Below are 6,368 nucleotides of genomic sequence, written 5' to 3'. Positions count from 1 at the left end.
TCAGTAGAATCCACTTCCTTTCCAACTCCAGTCAGCATTGCAACATTTTTTAAAATTGAAAATATCACCTCTGGGGCACACTTCTTAACCCCATCTATCATGTCCAAGGGAAAGGAAAGTTGTGGCTATAATCAATATTTATGTGAATCCCTAACCTGAGATTTTCAGATTGACAATCTCTGCTTCTACTGGTTACTTTTCTGGAAGACAGATTAAATAAACAAAAGAAAAAAGCAAGAGAGATGTCCTAATCAAACCAATGTAACAGCTTTATTGATAAAATGTCCCAACAAGGATCCGTGTTTTGGCACAAACAATTGCCTTCATCCGGGGACATTGAATCTGGATCAGCAAGTGCAGAAAGAGTCAGCGACACATGTGGCTGAGCACGTCAGCGGTTATTGAGAAATAACTAGAAAGGGATTTTTATCATGTAAAATTAAAAAGATAAGACGGGCACTTTGCAGATGAAGCCTGTCAGAATCCCACAGGTGATAGAGAAGACTACTCTATTCCCAAATTCATGACTCCAAAGACTCAGTTTTGGTTTTAAGATAGGTAACCTTTGTAATACAGGCCGACAAGGATGGTGTAGCAAATTGTTTCCAGTACTTGGCGAGGTTTAAACGAGCCGCATGGCAAGCTTGTTGAATCAGCAGAGATTGATTGCAAGTTAATCCAGGCAATTTAGTCCCAAACAGAAAAATTGCAGGGTGCCATTTAGAAACATAGACACATAGAAGATGACGGCAGAAAAGGGCTACAGCCCATCAAGTCTGCCCACTCTGCTTACCCACCCCCTGTCTATGCCCTAATGACCCAATTTCCTTATCTTGACCCTCGCAGGGATCCCACATGGGTATCCCATTTATTCTTAAAGTCTGGCACGCTGTCTGCCTCGATCACCTGCACTGGAAGCTTGTTCCAATGATCAACCATTCTCTCTGTGAAGAAATACTTTCTGGTGTCGCCATGAAATTTTCCGCCCTTGAGTTTGAGCAGGTGCCCTCTTGTGGCCGAGGGTCCCTTGAGAAAGAAAATAATGGGACGTCCAATCCAGATTTGCAAAAGGTGGTGAACCAAACGCCAGTAAGCCTGGGCTTTACGACAAGACCACCAGAGATGACCCATAGTGCCCGTAACTGGACAGCTCCTCCAGCAAATAGGAGAAACAGTGGAAAACATGATGTAATAAACCCTCCTACCAAGCCTTCAGGAAATCAATCAAAACCTACCTCTTTGACAAATTCCTCTGACTCCTCCCTGCCTTGTTATTCTCCGACATACTTATTGCATATCCGACTAATGCCGTTGACAATATTCTCTGTCTGTGTACAACATTCGCTGTATACAAAATAAAGTTGTTATTATTATTTGGTCCAGGTGTATCAAAACAGTCATACGATTAGCCAAAATCTTGGTTAAGATCTTAACATCAATATTAAGTATAGAGATGGGCTGATAAGGATATTCCAAACAGTCTTTCTCTGGTTTTGGGATAACCGCGATTCAAGCCTCCATCATAGAAGTCGGTAAATCACGAATGGAATTAAGGATCAAGTTAACATAAGACTTTCCATACTGAGACAGACCGATGGTCCATCAAGCCCAGTGTCCTGTTCCTAACAGTGGCCAACCCAGGTCCCAAGTAGCTAGATCTATTTAGCTAGATCCCAAGTAGTAAACTGATTTTATGCTGCTTATCCTAGGAATAAGCAGTGGGTTTCCCCAAGCCATCTCAATAATGATCTATGGATTTCTCTTTTAGGAAATGATCCAACCCTTTTCTTAAACCCTGTTAAGCTAACTGATTTCACCACGTCTTTGGCAATGAATTCCAGTTTAATTACACATTGTATGAAGAAATATTTTCTCCGGTTTGTTTTAAATCTACTAAGTAGCTTCATCACATGTTCCTAGTATTTTTGGAAAGAGTAAAAGTGATTCACATCTACCCTTTGCACTCCACTCTGTCTTATTGCCCCTGAGATGTCTCTTCTCCAAGCTGAAGAACCCTAGCCACTTTAACCTTTCCTCATAAGGAAGGCCACTTTGGTTCTCAAAAGTATTAGCTGAGAAGGTAAGGAATAAGAGGTTAGCTTTAAGAACATAAGAAGTTGCCTCCGCTGAGGCAGACCAGAGGTCCATCCTGCCCAGCGGTCCGCTCCCGCGGTGGCCCATCAGGCCTAATTGCTTGAACAGTGTCCCTGACTAATTTTGTAACTGCCTCTAATCCTCTAATCCTATCCCTATTACCTACCTCTACTCCTATCTGTACCCCTCAATCCCTTTGTCCTCCAGGTACCTGTCCAGACCTTCTTTGAAGCCCTGTAGCGTGCTTCTGCCTATCACATCCTCCGGTAGCGCGTTCCATGTATCCACCACCCTCTGGGTGAAAAAGAACTTCCTGGCGTTTGTTCTAAACCTTCCCCCTTTCAATTTCTCTGAGTGCCCCCTTGTACTTGTGCTTTCATAAACTACAAAAGATCGCAGAAAGAGGAAGACAGGCAAAAATATCTGGAAAAGTTAAGAGAGGCTGGTTGTGTAGTTAGGAAAGCAAAAATGCAAATGGAAGAAAAAAATAGCTGACACGGTAAAACAGGGAGACAAGACATTTTGTAGATATATTAGTAAAAGGAAGAAGTGCAAAAGTGGCATTGTGAGACCCAACAATGTAGAAGCTGATAAAGAAAAGGCTGAATTGTTTAACAGATATGAAGCGCCGGGAGCAAAACTGCAGAAGACAAATGTGAATAGAAATGGAGGGGTGGTAGACCCTGATCGATTTTCAGAGGGTTGTGTTCGTGAGGAGCTAGCTAAAATAAAGGTAGGCAAAGCGATGGGGCCGGATGGTGTACATCCGAGGGTGCTGAAGGAACTTAGGGAAGTTCTGGTGGCTCTGCTGATTGACCTTTCAATGAGTCTCTAGAGTCGGGAGTGGTTCCAGAGGACTGGAGAAGGGTGGATGTGCTCCCTCTCTACAAAAGTGGAAGTAAGGAAGAAGTAGGGAATTACAGTTCGGTAAGTCTGACTTCTGTGGTAAGCAAATTAATGGAAATGCTTTTAAAACAGAGAGTGGTGAAGTTTCTGGAATCCCGTAGATTACAGGACTGGAGGCAACATGGATTCACTAGAGGTAGGTCTTGTCAGACAAATCGGATCAATTTCTTTGACTGGGTGACCAGAGAATTGGATAGAGGGAGTGCGCTCGATGTGGTGTATTTAGATTTTAGCAAGGCTTTTGACAGTGCTTGGTTAGAAACATAGAAATAGACGGCAGATAAGGGCCATGGCCCATCTAGTCTGCCCACCCAAATGACCCTCCCCACCCTAAGAGACTTACATTTGCAACTTGTTCAATGTGTTGAGAGAAGTATTGGTTTTTTTGGCTATTGATAAGGCCTGGCAGTAGACTGCCATGTGTTTCTTCCAGTTGAGCCTGTCTTCATCTAGGTGAGGTTTTCACCATTTTCTTTCAGGTTGACGTCCTCAACGCTTAAGGACCCTTCGTTCTGGGGAGAACCACGGGGAATATTTGTTTGTAGAGCGTAGGACCTTCTTTAGAGGGGCCGTTTTTCTAATGCCATTGCTAACCGTGGATTCCAGGTATCAACCTATTCTGACAAGGCCATCAACTTTTCATTCACATGGGGGTTGGTCAAGGCCTCTAGGAAGCTATCAGCAGTGAGTTTTGTCATGTCTCAAATTTCCTTCCAAACGTTGTGTGCGTGTAGCTACATATATGTGTTTATATATTTGCTTTTAGATCTATGTGTATGTTTTTTTAAAAATTATTCTTTAATCGTTTTTGATATCTAATACATAGTACAAACATATGAACAATGAATTAATACAACATAGTGCACTCTATTCCAACAAATAGTATACAGATGTTTAATCCCCCCCCATCCTAACGCTCTCCCTGCCCCTCCTGGATGTGTATAACAATCTTTCATGAATCAAAGGAAAATAATGTTAATAATTCACATTCATATCTTTGACATTAATAACTTACAATATTTTGTTAACGGGCCCCAGATTTCCCTGAATTTATCATGGTGTCCCCCCTGCAATGGAATGATGTTCTCAAACTTATAAATCTGGCATAAAGATTCCCAACTTTTCATTATCAGCTGCATGGCTGCTCCTGTCATGATGAGGAGCAATTTATTCTGGTTGGCATTAATTGGTTTCTTGGGTAATGGTATCGTTCCAAACAATATTATATCATATGATAATGAAAGTGGAACTTCCAATATCGTAATAATTTGACCCCCCTCCAATGGATTTCCAGAATTTGAGTATCAGATGTGTTATATATGTGTGTGCTTGTGCGTCTGGGTTTAGATTTCTGTGTGAGTGTGTGTGTTTCTGTGTGTTTATATGGACGTACAGCTTTTTGCTGGTGGCTCGTTAGTCTGAGTTGTGCTGCGAGTAGTCATGGAAACACAACAGAGATGAGGAATATTTCTCGGGAGGGAAGGTTGGGTAAGACACTCTTCATTCTTTCATGCCGAGTTGCTGTAAAGTCTGGAGAGGGGGGGGGGGGAGAGACACAGCAGCTCCCGAGGAGTCTCTTTGAAGGCTTAGGAGGAGGCATCTCTCTTCATGCATGGTTTGACGAGACACTCCCAGGTGCCAGGTGAGGGGCTTCAGTTTCCAAAACACACCCATATGTTTCTACCCTGTCATCATGGCAACAGAACGTCAACATGGCTGGAGAGCGCTTTTGGGCACTTGGATCCTGGTAGGGTTGTGTTGGCATGCGATTTCTCTTCACAATGTTCTAGTTCTCCATCCTGCTACTACTTAGCCTAGTTCAGAGAAACTGTTCCAGACCTGGTTTTACCCTGCTATATACAAGGAATAAGGTTTTTTGAGCTCCCCATGACCCAGTATCAGAATGGCAATCCAGCAAATGAAAACGTGCCTCAATTTGGATCCCTCTGAAAATCAACGCATCCCCCCTCAACGCAACTCCCCCCTTCACCAGTTCCCTTCTCTTTAGCATCAAGCATGTCAACTGCTTCCCTAGTATATATTCTGGATCTGCACTATTTCCTATTTGTACAGCATCTTGTAGCTCTTGAAATATACAGCTCCATTATTCTTGTAACTTCTCCTGGAAAGGACCAGAATTCTCTCTGTAATTATCCTGGAAATGTCCAGTGGTCTCTTTTGTAATCCGCCCAGAACTGCAAGGTTGAGGCGGAATAGAAATCCGTAATGTAATGTATCTGCCAAAACAATCCTCGTGGGGTGGGCTGCTGACTCCAGACTACTGGTTGCCATCCCACCCGCTGAACCGTAAGGCTGGTGGTCCACATGTACCCTAAAGCCCGCTAGCATGTTCCCAAGAGTGATGTCTGCTGGGACCTCATCTGCTGCAAGAAAGGCATTTGCTACTTCAGGAGAAAGCTTATGACCTCCTGATGCAGGTATTGTGCCAAAACACGGTCGTCTTGGGTCAACTGAAGCACACAACTGAGCCTCGTAAACATTTCTTACACGTAGACTTTTGTGAGAATCACAGGCACAGAAATACTGGCACCGGCAGACTATGGACGTCGCCAAACTTTTAAAAAACCCAGCTACGCTAACTGTTGTTACCAAATCCTCCAGGAACGAGATCCCGAGCTGAACTATGTGAGGTGTGAACCTGAACCGGTGGCATTTTCAGCAAACTTTCAGGACCTACCGATAATTACAGTATAATTTTAGCTTGCCTAAAGAATATTTTGTTTGCGATTTATGCGTTCAAAGTATTTGTTTCCGGATGTTATTAAGAAATCAGCTCTGAAGGGTCTTTTTGATTAAATTAAGCAGAGTAAGACATGATTTCGATTAAATAACTAAGGGCTCCTTTTATCAAACCGCAGAGGAGCTTTTTACCGCAGGCCAGTGAGGTAAATGCTCTGACGCTTATTCAATTCCTATGAGTGTCGGAGCATTTATCTTGCCGGCACGCGGTAAAAAAGCTCTACTGTGGTTTGATAAAAGGGGCCTAAAACCTCTGTCTGTGCAGTAGAAAAGGTGTGTGAGGAACAGGGGAACCTCAGTGTGTGCACCAAAAAGAGTGTGTCATGTATGTACCTGAGTGTGCACCAGAAATAGTTTGAGGTGTGCACAGGGTACCTCAGACTGTGCACTAGACACAGTGTGTCGATTGTGAACAGGGGATATCTGAGTGTGCACTAGTGATGGTGCTTGAGGTGTGCACAGGAGAGCCTGAGTGTGTACAAGAAATAGTGCTTGAGATGTGCAGAAGGGAACCTCAGACTGTGCACTAGAAATAGTGTGTCAGTTGTGAACAGGGGGCATCAGAATGTGCGCCAGAAATAGTGTGAGGTGTGCACAGAGGTATCTCA

The sequence above is a fragment of the Geotrypetes seraphini genome, chromosome 16 (assembly GCF_902459505.1).
Source record: "Geotrypetes seraphini chromosome 16, aGeoSer1.1, whole genome shotgun sequence".
NCBI classification, from domain to species: Eukaryota; Metazoa; Chordata; class Amphibia; order Gymnophiona; family Dermophiidae; genus Geotrypetes; species Geotrypetes seraphini.
Note: the sequence above shows the minus strand (reverse complement) of the source record.